Source organism: Lepidochelys kempii, chromosome 5, assembly GCF_965140265.1.
Source record: "Lepidochelys kempii isolate rLepKem1 chromosome 5, rLepKem1.hap2, whole genome shotgun sequence".
Taxonomy (NCBI): Eukaryota; Metazoa; Chordata; order Testudines; family Cheloniidae; genus Lepidochelys; species Lepidochelys kempii.
This window is the reverse complement of record NC_133260.1, coordinates 16,787,925-16,811,871: the sequence shown is the minus strand read 5'-3', so window position 1 is coordinate 16,811,871 and position 23,947 is coordinate 16,787,925. Positions and strand designations below refer to the sequence as shown.

Here is a 23,947-nt window from a genome sequence, read left to right as displayed (position 1 = left end):
CTGGGTCCCCAAGGATACATATAGGCATTTCAACATCCCCAACAGTTATTTTCTGGTCTGGGAAGAAAGTCCCTTCCTGCAGCTTTTGAAACAGACCAGAGTTCCTGAAGATGCGAGCATCATGCACCTTTCCCGGCCATCCCACGTTGATGTTGGTGAAACGTCCCTTGTGATCCACCAGAGCTTGCAGCACTATCGAAAAGTACCCCTTGCGGTTTATGTACTCGCCGGCTTGGTGCTCTGGTGCCAAGATAGGGATATGGGTTCCGTCTATAGCCCCACCACAGTTAGGGAATCCCATTGCAGCAAAGCCATCCACTATGACCTGCACATTTCCCAGGGTCACTACCCTTGATATCAGCAGATCTTTGATTGCGTGAGCTACTTGCATCACAGCAGCCCCCACAGTAGATTTGCCCACTCCAAATTGATTCCCAACTGACCGGTAGCTGTCTGGCGTTGCAAGCTTCCACAGGGCTATCACCACTCGCTTCTCAACTGTGAGGGCTGCTCTCATCCTGGTATTCATGCGCTTCAGGGCAGGGGAAAGCAAGTCACAAAGTTCCATGAAAGTGCCCTTACGCATGCGAAAGTTTCGCAGCCACTGGGAATCGTCCCAGACCTGCAACACTATGCGGTCCCACCAGTCTGTGCTTGTTTCCCGAGCCCAGAATCGGCGTTCCACAGCATGAACCTGCCCCATTAGCACCATGATGCATGCATTGGCAGGGCCCATGCTTTCAGAGAAATCTGTGTCCATGTCCTGATCACTCACGGGACCGCGCTGACGTCGCCTCCTCGCCCGGTATCGCGTTGCCATGTTCTGGTGCTGCATATACTGCTGGATAATGCGTGTGGTGGTTGATGTGCTCCTAATTGCCAAAATGAGCTCAGCGGCCTCCATGCTTGCCTTGGTATGGCGTCCGCACAGAAAAAAGGCGCGGAACGATTGTCTGCCATTGCTCTGACGGAGGGAGGGGCGACTGACGACACGGCTTACAGGGTTGGCTTCAGGGAGCTAAAATCAACAAAGGGTGTGCCTGTACATCAAGGAGTATTTCAGGCAGGACTGCACGGAGGGTTCCAATAAGAAATGGTGCACCAAAGTTATCGTTGTTATTGGAACAAGGAGGTTAGCCTGGCCTCTGATTGATACATGGCTAGATTAACCTCGCTGCGCCTTCTCTGTGACTGACTGCAGTGTGATCTAGACAGGGGAGGAGGAAAATGAGTACAAAACAAATCTGGTCTATTTCTTGTTCTGACCCACTCCATCTATCCTTTACATCTTTGGCTGGCAGCAGACAAAAAAGGCGTGAAATGATTGTCTGCCCTTGCTTTCACGGGGGGAGGGAGGGTGGGAACGGGGTCCTGACGATATGTACCCAGAACCACCCGCGACAATGTTTTAGCCCCATCAGGCATTGGGATATCAACACAGAATTCCAATGGGCAGCGGAGACTGCGGGAACTGTGGGATAGCTACCCACAGTGCAACGCTCCGGAAGTCGACGCTTGCCTCGGTACTGTGGAAGCGCTCCGCCGAGTTAATGCACTTAATGCACTTAGAGCATTTTCTGTGGGGACACACACACTCGAATATATAAAACCGATTTCAAAAAAACCGACTTCTATAAATTCGACCTAATTTCGTAGTGTAGACATACCCTTAGAGTTTGTCTACACTGGCACTTTGTCAGCAAAACTTTTGTCATTCAGGGGTGTTAAAAAAACATACACACACACCCTGAACGACAAAAGTTTTACCGATGAAAAGCGCCAGTGCGAACAGCAAACTTTTTTGACAGGAGCTCTCTCTTGCCAACAAAGCCACAGCCGCTCATGGTGGGTGAAAGTTTCTTGTTGGCCGGAGAGTTCTCTCCTGCCGACAAACAGCTGCTACACTGAGTGGCTTTTAACGGCACGGCTGTAGCGGTGCAGCTGTGTCACTAAAAACTGCGTAGTGTAGCCATACCCTTAATTGATGGACACTTTTGACTTCTAAAGGCCTCATAATGTTTGTCCGTTTTTTAAAAAGTGCTTTTCTTTTTAACTTATTTCTCATAGTTTTTTGAGAGGAACACCTTCCCCCAACCCCATTCCCCGTCTTGGTCTTTGTTAGCTAGACACAAAACGAGAGACAGTGCTTACCATCAAGCACTCACATGACATCTGGTCCCTGCCTTCCATTGACACTTACGTATTTAAAATAGGGCAAGGGGTGGGTGGGAGAACAGGACTCTGCCCAGGGAGGGAGAAAAGGCAGGAGGGAGGAAAATCCAGAACTGGGACTGAGTTGGGATAACAGGAGTCAGGGCTCTTGGTTGCCCCATCATCCCTGTGGGCGACCTGACGGATGCCCGACTCAGGCATAATGTCAGCGGTGGTAGGGTACCCTGCTAATGGGCTCTCCCACATGATCTTTCAGCTGTTGAATCTGCCCTCAAAAATTTCAAGGCCATTCAAGTATGAAGATGACATCTACCTTGTTTCAAGAGAGAGAGACTCTAAAAAAGACTGAGGACAACCTGAACCAAGACATGGCAGCCATCAGTGGCTATCGCAAGAAGTATAGACTTAAGCTCAATGTGCCAAAGACAGTGTCGTAATGCTTCCATCTCAACCCCACCAAAGCTTCACAAGAGCTCAACATCTTCTTGAATAGAGAATGACTAGTACATGATCCAAAGCTGGTATATCAAGTTGCAGTGGGGGAGGTTTAGGTTGGATATTAGGAACTTTTTCACTAGGAGGGTGGTGAAACACTGGAATGTTACCTAGGGAGGTGGTGGAATCTCCTTCCTTAGAAGTTTTCAAGGTCAGGCTTGACAAAGCCCTGGCTGGGATGATTTAGTTGGGGACTGGTTCTGCTTTGAGCAGGGGGTTGGACTAGATGACCTCCTGAGGTCCCTTCCAACCCTGAGATTCTATGATTCTATGATCTAGGAGTAACTCTAACTCACACATTCACCTACCTCAGGAAGTTAGCTCAGATGATTAAGAGCAGAAACAGACGCCTAAATAAGCTTGTGGGCTCAATTTGGGGAGCTAATGCACAAACACTGCACAGCCTGGCACGAGCTCTCTGCTACTCTGCTGGAGAACACTGTGTTCAATTCTTCCCACACAAAACTCGTTGATGTATAATTGAATCATATTAGGAGAATAATAACAAGGACTATGAAACCAACAAACGGCTACCAGCTCTCTCCAATATCCTGCCTCCTAACATCAGGTGTTAAATCGCAGCAAAGAACCTCCTTGACAAAATCAAAAGATACCACAATTCCCACTTTTCAAAGATATATGAGAGGCACCTTGCCACTGACTCATCAGCAAAAGACCAACCTGGGCTATGTTACTGACCAGCTCTATTTGGGATGCTGCCACGTTGTGGGGAACAAGCTGCATCCTCTGTAAAAAACTCCTTCCTCATCACTCAGCCTGATGAGAGACTGCCTGGCTTCAAGCTGCCATGTTCTCGCTGGAGCAAGCTCAACCATTTCAGATGTGGGGTGGCCAGGTGTGGAGTGAATGACCACACCTGGGCACTCAGGACCTCTGTGTAGTCACAGTGCAGCTGGAAGTCCTGCACACCACCTGAACGGTTGCTTATCTCATGCAGATTTGTCAGAAGGCCTTCCCTGACTTCACATGGCTTACCCCAATGTTAGTGAATGGCTAGAATGTGTTGAATACTTACTTAAGCTGTTCTGATATTTTCTTTTTCCTATACACCTCTGTTTTATCTTCCTATTTCATACTTTGGTATAACAAAGATTGGAAAAAAGTTCAGAGAAAACAACCAATAATAAAATAACTGGACTGTTAGAGAACCTGACCAACAGACTCACCCCTCTCCCGCCGCATCAGGATCAAGGTCAGTGATGGGATTTAAGTCGATGGGGCCTAACATTCTGCTAATCATCACATTGCTGCTCACAAGGCCTCTATTAATGAAGCCTTATGAGGCTACTCTGACAGAGCCAAGAAGTTTTCCCTGCCACTGTGTTGCATGGAGATCATCTAGCCCTTTAAAAAATCCTCAAATAAGAAAATATAATAAAAGCACAAAAAAAAAACCAACACACCCCACCACCCCCACCCCTGAAATCCTACGACACTCAGACAGGGATCTATACTGAAAATACATTGAGACAGAAATCTGACTATTCATATGTGTATGCTTATTTATATGTTAAATGAGCCTTTTGATTTAATAGATGTTGTTTGGATGACATACCCTGAATGAAGTCCTTTAGTCTCCTTGGAAACGAAGTGTCAGTGGTCATCCTTTCAATACTCATAGATTCCAAGGCCAGAAGGGACCATTGTGATCATCTAGTCTGAGCTCCTGGATAACACAGGCCACAGACCTTCCCCAGGTAATTCCTAAAGCAGATCTTTTAGAAAAACATCCAGTCTGGATTTAAAAATTGTCAGTGATGGAGAATCCACCTCCACCCTCCATAAGTTGTTCCAATGGTTAATTTCTCTCACTGTTAAAAATTCATGCCTTATTTCTAGTCTGAATTCATCTAGCTTCAACTTCCAGCCTTTGGATCATGTTATACCTTTCTCTACTAGACTGAAAAGCCAATTGTTAAATATTTGTTCCTCATGTGGGTACTTGTAGACTGTAATCAAGTCACCCCTTAACCTTCTCTCTGTTAAGATAAATAGATTAAGGTCCTTAGTTTATTGCTCTGTGGCATGTTTTCTAATCCCTAACTCATTCTCATGGCCCTTCTCTGAGCTCACTCCATTTTATCAACATCCTTCTTGAATTGTGGACACCAGAACTGGACACAGTATTCCAGCAGCGGTCACACCAGTGCCAAATAAAATAACCTCTCTACTCCCACTCTAGACTCCCGGTTATGCATCCAGGGATTGCATTAATTCTTTTGGCCACAGCACTGCACAGGGAGTTTATGCAAATCTTTTTCTCAACTGGAATCTCATACTGCAACATGGAACAAAATACTCAGAACATTCATGCAAGCATGGAAGGCAGAAGTTAACGGGAGAGGCATGATCTGCTTGTCTCAACACAGACAGAGCCAGGAAGTCTTGAATTCTCTTCCCAGGCCTCCCATGGACTCACTTGGGCATGTAACCTTGGACAATGTGCTTCTGTAAAATGGGGATACTACTGCTGCTTAGCTCTGTAGTATTTTATCCCTTAAGGCACTGACAGTGTTCTGTTCTGTCCCAATAAACTTATCTTCTCATTCCTAGACAGAAGGATCCCTGCTTCCCTCCTTCCCATCTCTTCTGTCTCCTAGGAACCCATGTACCCATGCCTCCCTCTGCCTCTGCCTCCCTACTGCCTCCTTGCCAATTCTTACTCACCCGATCTCCCAATGTGACCCATCTTCCCATTGCAGGTTCCTGGCACAAGGCGGAGACTGGAAACCAACTGCAAGAAGCAGTGGCTCAGGTTCAACAGGCCATAGATGGTGTTATTCCCAACAGGGCAGGACTGGTTCTTCCAATGATTCCTTACCTGTTCTTCCTCCAAGTCTGAAATGTCCCCTTCTCAGCACTCCCACAAGGTCCACAACATCCCTAAACTGACCAGCTAATTAGTCTGTGTCCTACGGGACAGTCTATGGTTCATCCTGAACTTTAATAATTAGAGATAGGCCCAAGTGTTTAGATCTGGATCCAGATAGGAACTTCCTCCTTTTTTAGACGTTATATGGATCTGGGGCTTTGCTTGGAGCCCATCTCTAATAAGAATCTTCAAGCGCCCTTCTGTCCTATATGCACTTCCCCCTTCTGTCTATATAACATTGTTTGAAGAGTCAGTCACCATACCATTTACCCCACACAATTTACCTGGAGAAATGATGGCTCAAGAAGCTCTAGAATTTCCTCTGTTAAAAGGGGGGAAAAGAATAAGTGGTTAGGTTTAAATTCATTGTACTGATGTAAATTCTAGAGGCATGTTTAGCTGATCTTTGAAATAGTAGCATCACAGATTTAATTTCAGATGATTAGATTTCCCAAAATAGACCTTCCAAAAACTGCTTTGATTCTTCTAAAGTACTTTCCACCATTAGACTAAGTACAAAAGCACTTGTCGTGTAGCTGTACATTTCTTTTGCAATACCTACAGAATAATTAGCATTTTCCTTTCTAATATTCTGTTTGAGAAAGTTTAGTTTAGCAAGTGTACTGCAGAATTTCTGTCTCCTCAGAAGTTCCTCAGTGATTAGGCCGAACCCTGAGGAAAAACACGAATGGTCTTGCATATTTGATAAATCTTTATTACTAATTTTTATTGAAACCAAACATCAGGTCTTTTCGGATCCCCGGGCACCATTTTTATAAATCAAGAGTCTTAATCTAGGTGTCCTAGCCCATTCAAATCAGGAAACCCAAACCTAAAATCCTCCCTTTCAGTTTCAGATGGATAACAGACTCTTGTGTAAGTGTTCAGATATTACAGCAACGCAGCTCATAACAATACCTAGACAGATAGTGCAGTCTTGCTGTCTGCCCTTAAACAGCTGCCATGTTTCACCCCAGAATGGATGTATTTTAGTGGAAGGTTAAATATTCCCTAAACTGACAAAGATGATATATACTATTGGCCAGATTCTGAAACTTTTACTTATATTGATCAGTACCTTACTTCACAAGTAGTGTCACTGAGTTCAGTACAATCAATCATGGCCTAAGGTACTATTCAACATGAGAAAAGGTCCTAAATAAGAGACTGATACTGCAGACTTACTCATGTGAGTAATGTTATTGAGGTGGGTAAGAGTTAGGTCGACTAGAAAGCATTTTAGAATGAAAAGTATGATGTAAATGCAATGTACTATTATTAATGTCATAAATGACAATTAAAAAAACCTTAAAAGTAGTAGGAATATAGATTCCATAAGGTAACTGTCCGAGTTTTGCACTGATAGGATAAGATCACTTAGTTATGTAATGACCTTAAGAAAGGGAGAGCTAATCAATAACTCATTTATGGGAATTTCCAGCATGCAAACACTTTCAAACTGCCCTTCTTGACATGATGTCCAAGGTCAGGTCTGAATTCTAGACCCTGGCATCAAAATTCTCCCATGTTTCTACAGCAGCAGTGATGGGATACATCCTTCCACATTCCTTAACATAATACAGACTGAGAAATACAACCCAGAATGATGCATCTGTAACCAGTGAGATTTGGCATCTAAGGAAAACATCAAGAGGCGACTACCAGAGAATTGCAAACTTCAAAACAAGGGGCAATGGGAAACCCCACACTTTTTTGGGGGTAGGAATACCAAACCAATGCATCTACCCTTCCCCTGTGCTACCAGCAATAATATTACCAACTAATGAGAGTGATTGCATCAGATACAGCATTATCAATTACAGCATTAGATAAAATAAGCTGTCTGTAGCCAGTAGCTGTCAGGCAGCCTTGTTTCCTATGACCCACGTTAAAAACAGACCATCTAGCACAACAGATGTAACAACAGAATCTAGTTTTTGCTCTATTCCAGGAAAATAGATCCCACCCCCCACCCCTAGTCACCCGATGCCTTTCAAAACCAACCAGTGCAGGTTTCTGTATACGGACAAGAGACTTTCTATGTTTGTGGCATTTCCTTGTATATTTAATGAGAACTCAAACTCATTCTGCTTCAATGCAAACAGAAAAGCATGCAAAGCCTCTGACATACAGGCAAACAGAACTGACAAAACAGGTGTCATTTCTGCAGTGCTGCTGGAATTGCTTTCTCTCGTTCCATTTTCTTGCAGAGAGGCCAATTAGTTTCTTGTATTGTCAGTGTCTGGCTCATTTATTTTTCTCATAATAAATTGGGTTTGCTCTCTCTGCAAACTTGTGTACTAGATGAAAGAATATAACATCCCCACCTCCCCTCCCCCCATACCAAAGGATATTTTTATAATAGTACTAGCTAGAGAGCCAGTATGTGAAATAAAATCTTATTGTTTGACGTGACACCACAGAATGACTCTAAAGCAGGTCAGCCCTATATCTTTTGAAGGGGTGTCTACTATTAAAATAGTTCACTGGATCCGTGGTACTGCCTATCCTCATGATAAGACTTCTTGTTATTTTCTGACCTGTGGCTGCTGGTTTTATTAAAAGCCAAGAGACCACCCACCCCAATCAATGCACACACTACAGAACAGTTCAGGTGCTATTTAGAATCCTCTCAGATGTCTGCATGGTCCCCTCTGGGGGCTGCAGATGACAATCAGAGAATCTCTTTGATGTAGCATTTAGAATCCTTGTTACACAGATGCAGCATTACCCTGCGGAGGATGTTCAAACTCCCTTGACATTAACAAGCTAAAACAAACTGATATGAGCATGAGCCTAGGATTCAAGCCCTCTTAATGCATGACAAAAGGTCACCTGGTGGCCCTCCAGTTCTGTTTATTTATTCCTGACAGGCGCAGAATACCCAGTTGTTCCTTTGTCTCACTTAGTAGAGAGCTCCCACCTCATTGCCAGAATCCAATGCAAATAAGGTGAGCAAAGACAGCCTAATGTGGGGTCTCAAAAGCATAAAATTGTATTTCGGAAGCCTACTTGAGCTTCTGGGTTTCAGCTGTGCTAACATACACTCCCAGGAGAGGTGGGGAGAATCTCTTAATAACTTCCACTGGCTTTTAAAAGGAAAAACAGAGAAACATCTGCTGAAATGATAAGCAACTTGTTGGCCATGTTCAGCTGGTAGGTCTCAAGCGGAACAGTTCTACCTTAAGAATTACATGTTAGTGCAGTAGTTCCTTCTAGAAATTATACTCCAGAGAAGCAGGATAAACTAGTGGTTAGAGCAAGGAGCAGGGAGTATGGTTCCTTCAGTCTTCTTATTATAAACCACCACCTGGGCTGCTGTGTGAACATAGGTAGGTCACTTTTTGGGTACTATGGGACTCCAATTCCTGCCCCTGTAAATATAATAAGTGTGAATAAATATTGGCTTCTATTGGAGGCGGAGATGCAGATTTACCTGGAGGCACAATAAGTCTTGAAATCCACTGAAAGGAGTCAATATCACAAGGACTGGAACACCAAATGAGTGTAGCAGTCTTTTAGACAAGGCTAGGATTTCATCTAACTGCACAAACTACCTCCAGGGCTTTCAAACTAATATTCTCAAGCAGAAGGTGAAGTGGGGGGGGGGGGAACGGGAGGGGGAAGGTAACACTCCCTACCTGTGCTGAGCCAGTGAATACACAGGTATAATCAGATTGATCAGCACTGTTCTACACTGCATGTAATGGAGTACACTGGCCCTTTAAGAGTAGATGTGGCCAGAAGATCCCATTCCAGGAAGCTAGAACGAACAAAAGCCGAAGAAATGGTATTCAGGAATTAGTAGTTGGATGGAGGGGGAAAAAACCCAGGACACTGTCCCTTTAAGGGCCTGAAACCAAAAGCCCTGTAGTGTAGGGTGAAGGCAATGCTCCCTTCACTTCCAGCCAGTCAAGAGAGCTCTCTGGTGGAGGGCAATATATAAACTGCTTTCTTCCTCAGAATAGGGGAGATGCTGGGAGGAGAAGGAAGCTGGAGCTGGAAGGCTGAGCACCAGTTAGAAATGGCTAGGAGTGGTGACCCTGTGAAGAACAGATGCTGGCCGAAAAAGAGCTCCATGTGGGTGCCAGAAGAGCCAGAGATAAGTACGAACTCTTGGATTACCTTGCTGCACTTGATTTTTGAGATATTAAGAACTATGCAGGACAGTTGGTGGTCGATAAACCAGCTCCACGTGGAGAATGGGTCTACTCATACAAGAGACTGAGTAGAGCTCAGAAGGGGCCCTAAAGAGGGAGAACAGGTGGATGCTGCAGAGGGACCTCTGGAAATGAGGGGCACTCAGTAAGTGGCAGCCCCATTACACTGTAGGATTATCAACCCCTGCTAGCTTTTTTGACTGCTGCTACACACTGAGTCAATGTTTTCAGAGAACTATCCATAATGACTTCAAGATCTTTCTTGAGTGATAAAAGCTAATTTAGACCCCATCATTTTGTATGCATAGTTGGGAATATTTTTTTCCAATGTGCATTACTTTGCATTTATCAACGTTGAATTTCATCTGCCATTTTGTCGCCTGGTCACCCAGTTTTGTGAGATCCCTTTGTAACTCTTCGCAGTCTGCTTTAGCCTTAACTATCTTGAGTAATTTTGTATTGTCTGCAAATTTTGCCACTTCGTTGTTCACCCCTTTTCCAGATAATTTCTGAGTATGTTGAACAGCACAGATCCCAGTACAGATCTATGCAACAGGAAGAAAGTGGCACCAGTCCTATAAACAAATAATACAGCCCAAGCAAAACAATGTCTTATTCAGAGTAGAGTCTGTGTAGGGAGCCCCACAGCTTCATCACGTACTATATATATTGTAGCATGCTTTACAATGGTGGGTATTATCATCCATATTTTGCAGGTGGGGAAGCTGAGGTGCAGAAGTGAGGCCCTCAAGATCACATGGGAAGAGCTGGGAAATTGAATCCAGCACCCCTGCTTCCTACTTTCATGCCTCACCCACTAGGCCACCAGTCCTCTATACCAAATACCCAACTTCTCAAACAGTTTTGCAGCCTTGCTCCATCCAAGATTTTAGTTTGCTTAAAATAGGGTTAGGTACCATCTACATGTGGCCAACTATAGGCCAACAGTGCTGAAACCATATAACCCCTCCCTTCCCCCAACAACAATATGTTGGGTTATTAGGGGATTGCGGATGAGCACTTGCTAACTCATCACATGGCTCTTTTGCTGAGTCAGTCATTAACTAGGATTATTTTCTTCTATGTAATAATCACCAGCTGCTTTCGTCATGGATTTATTCAGCATCTGTAAAGCACTTTGAGATGAACAGTTGGCGAGTGCCATATAAGTGTCCAGTGACAATTAGAGCAGTCTGGGAATTTTCCACAAACCTCTTTTTGATTGGAAAATGCCAATTTGTCAAAACAGAAACTGTTCATGGGAAAGGGATCTCCCAATTAGAAAAAAAAACTGGAAAAAATTGACAACCTCCCATTTCCACTTGTCTTTTTTTTTTACCCAGAATGTTTTGGGTTTTTTGGTTTGAAACTTTTTGTTTTGAAATTTTAGTTATTTTTAAAGGTAAAAATTAAAAAGGTTAACATTTTTAAAAAGAAGTTGCAAAATCATCAAAATAAAATGACTAGATCAGAATTTTTTTTATTTGGATAACCGGTTTGCGGAAAAAATTGAGATTTTTGGCCGTTCAACCCATTTGTGATGGGAAATTTTTTCAAAATCTCAGAAAATTCTCATGGGTCAGAAAAACCAGTTTCCCACCATGCTCTGTTTACAACACAGCAGCAACACATGTCCTGAAAGCAACATTCAGGTCTGTCTAACCAACCCTGCACTGACTCTACCTTCAGCTGGTTAGCGCTGTATGTACCAGTAGTAGTCCCTTTATTAACTGACAAGTTACATCCTAATGTTTTGGGGTTTCACAGGCTCTTTGAAGTGAAGCAGTACATGCAGGCGTGAAATCACAGTGAGAAAGTTGGGATCATAAGCTGTGACTGACTAGATTTCATTCAGTGTTTATAATGACCCAAAAAGGAGAGAGAAAAATTAAACTGGGTGAAGTTTAGAAGAGGCTTTAGCATCATGGGATATGCTCCTGTTGCACTCTGTATGCAAGCTTTAGGTCTAGTCTCGCAGCCCTTAATCACAAGAATTGTCCCATTAATTTAACAGCAGGATGGTCCTTTTACTTCATTGTGGGTTTAACAGTGGGTTTTCTGCAAACACCAGGGCATGGTACATGATACTGTTTTTCTTTTCTGTCCTTTAGCAGAAATTAAAAAGTAATAATAAGACAAATACAAAACATTAAGCTCTGTTTTAAATTACTACAATGAATAGTCAACACAGACCTCCTGGAAGAAGAGAATTGTACCAAGCCAGGACACTGTGGAGTCAGTATTTAAATAGAGATTTAGTGAATGGATAAAGAAAGATACACAGCACTAAAACAAACCAAAGTTAGGATGCAAGGTGCAAACAGGTGCAAGCAGGATCCTGGTAGCCACTAAAAAACATTTTCCAACAGTCACCAGACTGGTAATTTGGCTTCCACTTCTTTCCCCTTTATTTAGAGTACAAAATGCAGCATCTCAGATGCCACGGTGTGGCTACTACTAAATGTGGATGTTTTAATGTCAAGCCCTCAGCATGGAAATCAAATATTGCAACTAAATGGATAATCCAAAGCAAATAGGATGCTTTGCACGGTAAAGAGAAAAACAAGGTGGGTGATGTAATATCTCAACACTATATATAACAACACTGCAAACTTGCATGGTAAAGTCACATGGGGAAAACCTGAACAAGAAGGAAAAGGGAGAGGGAAAAAAATCAAGTCCCAAGGTCCTGAAAAGATGGCACCTTGATGCTGAAGGTGAACAAGGAAGAGGACAATTCACAAGCCCATGTGGCAAAGAAATTACACATGTATCAGAGTTTTAGCTGTGAAGGTTGCAAAAAGGAGGCTTCAGTAGCTTAAAACCTGAGGGGAAAGATTTGGTGGTTCACAGGATTGGCAAAGAGAGATGAAGCCTAGGCTTCTGGTTCAAATCCAGGCCAGTTGACCTAGTGCCACAGAAGGGTCAGTGACCTACGAAAAACAGTGAATTCCTAGTCTAAGGCCTTGTCTACACTATGGGGGAGATTGATCTAAATAACGTAGCTGAAGTCAACATACTTAGATCTACTTACCGCGGGGTCCACGCTACGCGATGTCGACTGGAGACACTCTCCCTTCGACTCCCCTTGTGCTTCTCATTCAGGTAGAGTACAGGAGTCGGCAGGAGACCTCCGCTGCATCGATTGCCGCACGTCGAACCCCCGGTAAGTGTAGACAAGGCCTTAGTCTAGTGTCCTATGCATGCGTGCCTGCATAACAAAAACAGTCATCCAAACTCGCATGTACCTTTGCTGGCAGTTTCAGCAAAGAGGCATGGGAACTGAATGTGAGCTAGGACAACTCCAGATTTCAGGGGGAATTGTGTACAAATCTAAAGCCAGAATTTGGACCCATAATTTGCAGTAACTAGCCAATAAGACAAGTTAGAGTTTAGATTCTCTTCTCTGTATTTCCCTCCCACTCCATGGGTAGGGTTTACGCCACTCATGTTTGAGGCCACTTTTGAGCTTTGAACCCATGGTGAACGGTGCTAACTAAAGCAAGGAAGCTGTGGCCAGGTGTGAGTGGATGAGACACTGTGCTAAGAGAACCACCACCAAATAAATCAAGAGGGGAGAGAGTCAAAAGCGTAATCAGAAGAAAGAGTCACCATCCTGAGCCCATCGGAATATTTTATGTAAAATGGAAGGAGATCAACATTTTCCTTGTCAGCGTAATTGTTAATAATTGGCACAGTCAAATGCAGTGTGCATTATGAAAAAAAGAAACCGTTTAATTTCAGTCCATGGATATACTGCAGTAGTTGTACATCTGCCCCAGATGCATCAACGCCTGTGAGAACAATGCACAAAGATTCAGTGTGAACATGTGTTCTGAAAGTTTAGAGAGTATATTGGAACTGTCAGGTACTATTGGGTACCGTAAACCTGTTGGGTTTGACGTGAACAGATCTGTTCAGCAGCTGGCTGGGTTTTGGATCAGAAAGGGCTGTATAAATACAACTCTACTCCTTCAGGAAGCCGGCTTGGTAAGGAAAATGGTAAAGAGTAATAATAATACTACCAGCTAGCTCTTATGTAGCACTTTTTATCTATAGATTGAGCAAGGAGAATCTACTATGAGGTGAACACCATGGACCTAGGGGAAAATCCTACCCTGCCCACCACAATAAAAGAATGCCTGACAGGTAGTGGAAATACTGTGGTTCGACTGCACAGTGGGATTGGAATAGGACAGCCCAGACAGAGGGTGCATGGAAGCACCTTCTGCCATGACAGAGGACAACATGGCACTATGGCCGGCCAGGACACGCTTGATGGACCCCTGCTTATTTGATTCCATTTTTCAATCCTATGGATGGTGGTGGGGCTGCAGCAGGGGCAGAGGCTATTACAGCCTGGAGGAAGCAGTGACACCCGCACAGCAGCCTTGTGGGTTGTGGGGGGGAGACGGGGTGGCATGCAATGCTCCCCTCCTCACTGCCACAGCATGTCCCCTTTCCCTGGCCTATGGAGATCAGGATTTGGCCCTTAGGGCAGAGTGCCAACAGCGGACAGAATAATGCACTACAGCAGGAAGGCAAACACACAACAGGTTCTCTATCTTAGCAGCACCAGCGGCCTGAGGGATGTGGCCATCTGTGATTTTCATATGGCTGCCCTTTAATACAGGAGGAAACCCCAGAGGTGAGGAAGTCCAGGACCAGGCAGTAAAAGATGTGACAATTCCACCCAGAAGGTTAAGGCACAGCTACCACAGTAGGCAACAACCATCTCATTCTGCCTACCCAGTCCAATAACTAATGCAGGGCCTGATCCTAGGAGGTGCCTCGCCTAATACAATGGGAGTTTCAGGAGGCCAGCTCTGTCAGGGTCCATGAGCATAACAGTAATGGCACATCTACTTTCCCTCTTCTTGATTCCCAAAGCCCATTGTAAGGAAAAAGCATCATTTCAGTGGCCTTATGAAAGTCGCTGTAGCAAACCTACAATGATCATCAAAGCAGCAGAGATGCCATTTAGCTGTGGATGATGGAATACTTAGTCCATTTAAATTGAACTAGGAATTGGAGTCCAACTGATGTGAGATTATGATCAGATATTAAAGAGTGACTGGGCCATACAACTGCCACCCATTTTAAAGCACTCTGGGGGAGCGTTAGGGAAAATGCAGTTCCACAGTAGGGCTATCTGTTTTGAACAGTCAATCTATCCAGCAGGTGGACATGATGAGGAAGCAAGCTTGTGGCTGGTGGGTTGGTGAGGGGGGAGTGCAGTAGAAAGGCCCCTCAGATTCAGGAGGACACGTGGCCAGTTGTCACTATGGCCCTTCGCTGGGAAGACGTCACCCATCCATATTTTGCTGCATTCAGACTTTATGAAATTCCAGATATGACAGAGATCACATGCAGGAGAAGCACCACGTCGAGGATGAAGGGGATATAACCAACCCTGGCAGGAGGAGAACCACCTCACCATGTCAGGACAAGTGATTCTGTCATTATTGTGACCAGTTACAAGTCTACATGAAAAGGTCTTGTCATCTTCCAGATCAGTGGGATAGGTGCTGAGAGCTGGTTTCCTTCCGCAGTGTGCACAGGAAAGGCTCCTATGATAAATGGCACCTGGATGCCCGGAAAGATTACTGACAGATTAATGACAGGTTTCAGAGTAACAGCCATGTTAGTCTGTATTCGCAAAAAGAAAAGGAGTACTTGTGGCACCTTAGAGACTAACCAATTTATTTGAGCATAAGCTTTCGTGAGCTAGAGCTCACTTCATCGGATGCATACTGTGGAAATTGTAAAAGATCTTTTTATATACACAAAAAGCATGAAAAAATACCTCCTCCCACCCCACTCTCCTGCTGGTAATAGCTTATCTAAAGTGAGGCAACCTCCCATTTAAACTGGTGATGCTTTAAAAAGTAGGCAAGAACGGGAGAGCAGAAATACAGAAAACAACAGGGCCTAGGGTAGGGCAAAGGCTTCAGAGGCAGGACGGATGGGTTCTATTCTTAAATCTGCCACTGACACGATGGGGGAACTTGGGCAAGTCACTTAATCTGCCTATGCCTCCGTTTCCATATCTATAAAATAAGGATAAGGATACCCTCCTTTAGAAAGAGCTTTGATATCTGCAGACCATAAATCTTAGCTATTATATAAATTATAAATACACATGACTTACAGAACATCACTGTAGTTCCTAGCTCAGCTTCAGGCTCCCAGCATGATCACAGAATCAGAAATTAGAGACAGAAGAGACCTACTAGATCTATTAGTTCATTGCCAGTGTTATCGCAGCATGGTTCCCTGTAACTTTCTCCAGGACCTGTAAAAACGGCGCAGGAGTCATAGATTCTAAGGGTATTTTGTCACCCAGGAACATAGTTATATTTCAATCTCTTGCATTTGTGGAATAGCACGGGATTTAGCTGCATAATGTCCTAATTGTCAGAGCTGAAAGGAGGGCAGGTTTGTACCACAGCCCACTTGCACTCCCCCCAGTTGGTTCTTCCTAATTGTTTGGGGAATGGGTTGATTTTAAATTGCTGTGTGAGACATCCAGAGTCTGACCATTGGCTGTCACAAGCAGTCTCGTTGCCTTGCAACAGCCTTTGAGAATCTTAAAAAAAAAAAAAATACCCCACAACATAAACAGTACACACTGGATAATAATGATACGGAATATTGATAAAGCACTCGTCACCTTCAAAGTACTCTACAGACAAACTAATTCAGCAACACAACAGTCAGCATCCTTATACCGTCTTTGCACATGGGGAAATGGATGTGCAAAGGAGTTAAGGCCATAAGCAGGTTTCAGAGTAGCAGCCCTGTTGGTCTGTATCCGCAAAAAGAACAGGAGGACTTGTGGCACCTTAGAGACTAACAAATTTATTTGCGCATAAGCTTTTGTGAGCTACGATGAAATGAGCTGTAGCTCACGGAAGCTTATGCTCAAATAAATGTGTTAGTCTCTAAGGTGCCACAAGTCCTCCTGTTCTTTTTAAGGCCATAAGTAGTTTTCAAAACATGGTGCTTCAGTGTAGGCATCTAAACATAAGGCTTGCTGACAGAGCTGCTGTGTACCCACAGCTCCCACTGAAGTCAGTAGGAGTGGTGAGTGCTCAGTACCTCGAAAATCAGGCCATTTTTACTTGGGTGCCCACGTGTGGATTTAAACACCTGATTTGGAGAATCTTGGTCTTCTACCTGCCCAAGGACAGACATCAATTTTGTGGCACACTGGCTCCCAATCCAGTGTTCAGACCATTAGAAGAGGGTACTGCATCTTTTTCAATAAAAAGAAGAAAATGACAATGGGAACTATACAGTCAAATTTACCAGGAATATTTAAAGGAGCACTGTGAGGACAAAAATAACCTAAGAAATTTCTTTGCATGGGTTTAATCACATTATCAAAACCGAAAAGATATTAACATTTTAACATACTTTTCACTGACTTTCTGTATTTTAGTGCTGTTAAGGGTAGGGACTATGTGTAATTTCTGTTTACACAGAACTTAGCATGGCAAGAGCCTACAACTGGGGCCATTTGGTCCTACCATATTACCACAAATAAAGAATACTAGCAGCTACTTGTTCTGTTGATTTACTTTGTGTCCTTCACACTGTTTGGATGTTGGTTGGTTTCACTTTATGGGTCTAATGCATGAGCAATTATATCTGGGTTTCAACAGTGCATGGAAATGACTTTCAATTTTTGTTTAAAATAAAATATCCATGAATATAGTCATGCAAGCTGGCCAGATCCTGCTCACTTTATAGACACACACAATCCCACTGAGTACAGTGTTCAAGCAAAGCACTCAGGATTTGCTCCCATGTTGCTGTTCAGACTCTTTTACAGAATCACTTTAAATTCACCCTGCTGTGTTCTTTAGTGACACGTTTGTCTCTTTGGCTTACTTAGACTCTTGTGCCAGTCTACGGTATTTAGGGAGTCTGTGATGTTTTCTATTTTTTTCTTCTTTGATATGGGGGTTTTTTTTATGCTATTAGACAACCTTCAACAAAAATTTCCATGTGGTTTATTTATGCCTGGTGAATTGCTAGGGTTCCTTCCTATATAAGGTACAGGATCCAAAGGCACTCTCAGATAAATACTATTTAACAAATAAGCCTTTTATTTTTGCTGGAATTGTTGGAAGTCTGGAGTTCTCCCTAGTTGGATGGATAATTAAACTGTGAGTGTTGCCACATGATGGTTATTATTAACACAGCACCACAGGAGCCAATTAAAGAACAAAAGGCCTATCCCTTGCCTGGGGACCTTGTATTCTAAAAGGTCCTGATCCTGCAAACCCTTACTCCTGAATAGACAAGAAGACTGGGCCCTAAACTAACTAATGTGCTGCAAAATGGGGCTGGGGCAGCAAAGAGGGTATTCTGGGAAAGACTATGAGGTATGCTTGTTGTATGCTCTCAGCTTATTAGCTTCTTTATAAACTGCTATATTAAAAAAACAGCCTGGGTTGATCTTGGCAGGAGCGTAACAAGATTTAATTCCCCCTTTTCTCCACTTCCCCAGCAGCACTTAATTGTCCTCTCCTTCTCCTAACCAAAGGCCTTTAGAACAGCCTTCCTTCCTGCCCCATCACCTTGCCTGCTTAGTTGTACTGTGGTAGCTTCCACCAGCTGGGGCTGTACAAACACAATAGATGACTTTCCCTGCCCCAAAGAGCTTGCAGTCTGACTAGAAAAGACAGAACATATGTCAGGGTTCCCCCACACAGACTCTGAATTCTGGGGTACAGATGGGGGACCCGCATGAAAGACCCCCCTAAGCTTATATTTTACTAGCTTAGGTTAAAACTTCTCTAAGGCACAAATTCCTTAGACTGATATTGCTGCCACCACCAAGTGATTTACACAAAATATTCAGGGACGGGTCACTTGGAATCCCTATCCCCCCCCAAAATATCCCCCAAGCCCCTTCACCCCCTTTCCTGGGGAGGCTTGAGAATAAAAATACCAACCAGTTGCCTTAGCAATGTGAGCACAGACCAGACCCTTTGTCTTCAGGACACTGAAATTAATCAGGTTTTTAAAAGAAGAATTTTATTTATAAAGAAAAAAGTAAAAGAATCACACCTGCAAAATCAGGATGGAAGGTAACTTTATAGAATAATAGAAAGATTTAAAACACAGAGGATTCCCCTCTGGGCTCAGCTCAGTTACAAAAACAGGAATGAGACTACCACTGTAGCATAGGAAAATTAACAAGCCAAAACAAAAGATAACCTAATGCATTTCCTTGCCCTACTCACAGTTTCTGTGGTTTTAAATGGATTATTCCAGGTATATTTTTCAGGAGATATTGTACCTGCTTGGCTTCTCCCTCCATCCGGAGAAGGAACAACACACAGAACCACAAACAAATCCTTCCCCCGCAGATTTGAAAGTATTTTTTTCCCTCCGTGGTCCTTCTGGTCAGGTGCCAACTAGGTTATTTGAACTGCTTAACCCTTTACAGGTAAGGCAATCCAGTACAGCTGCTAAGGATACATAAAGGTTGCTACCCTTCCCCCTATATTCATGACGACTGGTGAGAGAGGCAAGCAGCGTGAGGGAAGGTGAATGAAATAATAACAAATGGGTGTTCTAGTAGACTGGCTGTGTGCATGATTCAGAGATTTCAACAGTTTTCTGTTTCCGATGATGCAGGTGCTAGTGGCAGATGAGAGGTGGGCAAATTCCCTGCAGCTTTTCCTTTCTCCTGTTCCCTACAAGATGGCTCCATAGGAGCAAACAGCAAATCCAGCAGTTCCAGGAATTGTCGCCTAACGGGCCTGATTCTCTATTCCAAAACCTACTTACCAACAAGAACTAGTAGGAACCAGCAGAAGGTTTTCCTATGGAATTCCCACTACCGGAGTCACTCAACCCCTGCCCCCTACCAACTCCTGAATTGGCTTCCCCAGGTCTTGGCAATAATGCCCCATTGCGAAGAACTGGGCAGTTTCCCTATCTCACAGCTATCAGGCTGTATGCAGACATCAGAGCATTGGTTTGCACTTGATTCACATTTTAAAGCTTTTCCCCACAACCACAAGGACTAGAGCATTCCCCTTATTCAAATGAAATCTGAGATTCTGACATTCGTATGAATCAAGGAGCTCAGGGCCTTGGCCTGAATCTAGCCCTACTTAAATGCAGCCACCTTGCCTCTTTCCTAACTCTACTACTCTCCTCTGCCGCCCTTCCCACCAGAGTAGCCTGTCTGCATTTACTCTGCCATGCTCCTTAGCGTCTCCCATCTCCTCACACAGCAGTATGGTAGACGAGCTGCACGTTATCATAGAAGATTAGGGTTGGAAGAGACTTCAGGAGGTCATCTAGTCCCACTTCTACTCAAAGCAGGACCAACACCAACTAAATCATCCCAGCCAGGGCTTTGTCAAGACAGGCCTTAAAACCCTCTAAGGAAGGAAATTCCACCACCTAAATTATGCCACCTCGAGGTGAGGAGGAAGAGCTGCATCAGCCTAGCACTTACTGCTGCTCTGCAGAATACTCTGGGGCTGTACAACTGGGCTACAGATGAGGTCACACTGGGAGACCAGCAGAAGGACTGGGTTTCAGTGGAAGGGGAAAACTTAGCCCCAGACAACAATCCACTCCCCAGGACTGGGTCAAGTTTCAGGGGAGAGGTAGCGCCTCCCCACATCATACCATGAATGCAATCAGTGATGCAGACAACTTAGTTTTCCAAATGTTGCTGAAGAACAAGTCTTGTTCTTGTGCAGCTTGTCCTCATTTACCTCTGCACCACTGTTTCCCATCATAGACGTCCTGTCCCGAGGCCCCTTAAAGAATCACAAGACTGTGCACTAAGGCACTGGCAATGAATGGCACTTGGATCCATACAAAAGGAAGTTGCATAATTAGAGGGTTATTGTGCTGAACTCCTCACTGAGTTAAGTTCTTTCTTATTGTGACAAGCAAAGCCACCCCCCATTCAGAATCATCTCCTATTATGCAGGGATTGTTTAAAGCAGAACAATCAGAGGCTATTGTGGTAAACCCAGGATAAACAGCTACAAAAAAGGGAGGGATAGTAATTAGTCCCAGGAGATTAAAAGGCCTCTCCCTGTCCACTGAGGAGAACCGGGGGAAATAAGGTTCAGCTGGAAAAGGGGTTGCTAGGGAGCTAATTAGGTTCAGCTGGCTCCAACTGCTGGAGACCTTTTTAAACCCTCCCCCCCAGTGGAAGGGAAGGAAGCTGTTAGTAGGCTAAGGGCAGCAAGACATAGAACCCTTCTAGGAAGGGAGGCTGTACTCCCTCCCCGAAAGGGAAGCCAAACCATGCACGATCAGGGAAAGGAATAACCAGACCCTGTGCTACCTGTAAGTATTTGTCTTGCCCAAGCTGGTGTTTCCAAGGCTAAAAAGGACTGAATCTGCTGAGGAGAACAAGGCACTTTGCCACAGTATAGATACTAACACCGGCATAATGCTCCAGCTTCTTCTACCCCACATGTTCTAATGTGAATTGCCTTTACGGAGGGGGTAGGAGACCTGAGAGAAATTACTGGTATAATAATGGTTCTGTTATTAAACTACAGCTAGGCAGTGATGAAGTATTTTTCATTACTGGCTCAAATCAATGAGCTCCCACAGGGTTTTGCAGGTTTGGGTTTTGGCTTGTTTTTAACCTTCATCTTTTCATCTTCCTAAACAGGCAGAGAAATAGCAGCACAGGGAACCATTCTGCTTCAGTTTTTTCCTGGGTATTGGTGTGCTAGCAAAGCACAATACACCAGATTCAAAATACACTTGGGTTCAAAAAAGGAACAAGATAAGTTCATGGAGGATAGGTCCATCAATGATTAAACTCTGTTTGCCAGAAGCGGGGACTGGATGACAGGGGATGAATCACTGATGGTTACCTATTCTGTTCATTCCCTCTGGGGCACCTGGCTTTGGCCACTGTGAGAAGACAGGATACTGGGCTAAAGGGACCTTTGATCTGATCCAGCATGGCCATTCTTATGTTCTTAGGTGTCACAGGTGCACTAGTGTAACCTGCTTTTTAATTAATCAGCAAAACAGTTTGTTCCTCTGGGATCCTTCATGCCTTGACAATTCTGCTTTGCAGGATGCTATGTAAGCAAGAGCTGCATCTTCAGTAACATGCAAGCTATCCAGGACCAGATCATATTAGTTTTGCCAGCATGGAGGTTTTCTTCATTCTCTCATACTAGGATTCTTGGGAGAAGCAACAGCTATTCTGGTCAGCATCACCAGGTGTGAGGTCTTACGTTTTTAATCCTTGTAACTGGCAGTCCCCAAAGATCACAAGGCATTCAGGGAAAGATAATCTTGGATAAGGGCTAATAGCCTAGAAGTCGGGTTTGTAACAGATCGTTGCCCACAAGGTCAATCCAGACCTTTACCCTTCTGTGACAGGGAAGTTGAATTCTATGCAGTTTAATGTTTGTAGTTCCTTTAGATGAGATCTTAAAAATAAGCAGTCCTATTTGCTCTGTGTGAAATTTAAAAGATGCCATGGAATAATATGTAGGAGGGTTTTTCCGCCAGGTATCCAGCATCAAAATGCCCCACCCACTAACGTCTGCAAGACAAGATACCCTCCACCTAAAAGTGGATGCATGCATAGCAGTCCAGTATCATGGCCTGAATGTTGGTAGAATATTTACAATTTATTTCAATTTAAGCACAAATACAGAAAATGAACACTCCAACAAAAAGCACAGCGATACCATTCAGTATGGTCCAACTGGATATTCTCCTAACACTTGCTTATATGGGGGAAGGACTTTTCTTTTTAAATTATTGTGCTTATGGTCAGGCCAAATTACACTGAGGGAATTAGACAACACTAATTTGATCATGGAATGAATGGAAAGCAATGCAAGGCACACGGAGACTTAAAGAGACCTGAAATAGTGTAGAAGTGATAGTCACTCAGCAGACCCACAGTCAGACAATCTTAACAATTCAACCATGGTGTGACTTGTCAGATCACCTGAATACAAAGCAGAAATGGGACAGGATCACTTTTCCACTGGGAGATAATGTAAGAAGATGAAATGCTGGTCTAAAATCATAGATTCCAAAAGGAAAACCAGATAATGCCTTGAAAAAATTATTCATTACATGACCTTGCTATCCAATGTGCCTTCTGCAATCAGCCCAAATAAAATATTTGCATGGGATGTTAAACTGGGAAACCCCAGTTCCCAACCTAGTGATGTATTCACAATCATCCATTGAGATCCATACATTTCTCTTACCTGGTCATTTTAGCAAGCTAATTCTTACACTCATTGTCCTAGTCCTCACTTTTATTATTTTATAGCATTCCCAAGTACTTCACAGAAAACTAGACATGATCTATCCCTAAACAGTTTGGTATTATAGCTACAATCTTTTGTTACACGTGTTATAATTCTCCATTTGCAGCTGGGTTTAATTCTACCAACCATAAGTTTTTTTGGTTTGATACACTCATTTTTTTTCTAAAAAGAGTAAATTTATTGAAGTGGTGGAATTCTTTTATTAACTAATGGATTATTTGGGAATCTCCTCCTTATGAATTAGTATGAGTGAAAACATGATGCCTAATCATGGCAAATCACTTTGCTATCTTGGATTGGTATCTACAGCTTTTTAGTACAAAAAAGAAATGTGCCACCAACAGTGTGTGTGTATTTGTATACTGTGCACACTCAAGAAGGAGCAGACTAACATAAAAGATACTGTGGGCTTACTTCTGATCTCACACCAGTGCAACTCAGCTGACTTCAGTAAAGTTCTTCCTGAGAAACACTGGTGTACATCAAGAGGAGGATCAAGCACTGTTTCTGCTACTCCTCTGAGATACCATCAAGAACTTGCACAAATTCAAATTCCAGGAATATCAAAGATGCTGCATGTAAAGGTTGTAAATAATGATGAGCAAAATTCAGGGATTCCATTTGGATGCTTTTATGATGCAGTTTAGATCTGAACTTTCCCAGTGTTGAAAGTGGTCAGATCTAGAATCTTAGTTTAGGCCTCACCTCTAGGGGCACTGGTTCTAGTTGTTTTTTATAATGTCTGGAACTCGTTCACCCATCACTAGTTTAAACATGCTTAATATAGAAAATAATAGAAAAATTTATTTAAATAAGTTAACACTAGACAGCTTTATTCTGTCCAAAATATGCATTAACACCAAACACCACCAAGCTCAAATGTACCAAGAGGAGACATTCCTCCTCCTTTCAGAGCA

General features: G+C 43.4%; 1 protein-coding gene across 11 annotated transcripts in view; it reads right to left on the bottom strand.

Moving 5' to 3' along the window:
- Positions 1-23,947, bottom strand: part of MAPK4 (mitogen-activated protein kinase 4) — a 158,627-nt gene that overhangs the window by 91,542 nt on the left and 43,138 nt on the right. For 2 of the 11 annotated variants that reach the window (XM_073343538.1, XM_073343539.1), the window contains one exon: positions 12,755-12,931. The exons of 6 other annotated variants lie outside the window; for them this stretch is intronic. The gene's annotated coding sequence lies outside the window, so the exon portion shown is untranslated. Of the gene's footprint in view, positions 1-4,243; positions 4,407-5,844; positions 5,883-12,754; positions 12,932-18,977; positions 19,050-23,947 lie in introns of those variants that run through there. 3 more of the 11 variants (XM_073343540.1, XM_073343543.1, XM_073343544.1) reach the window with 3 other exon arrangements.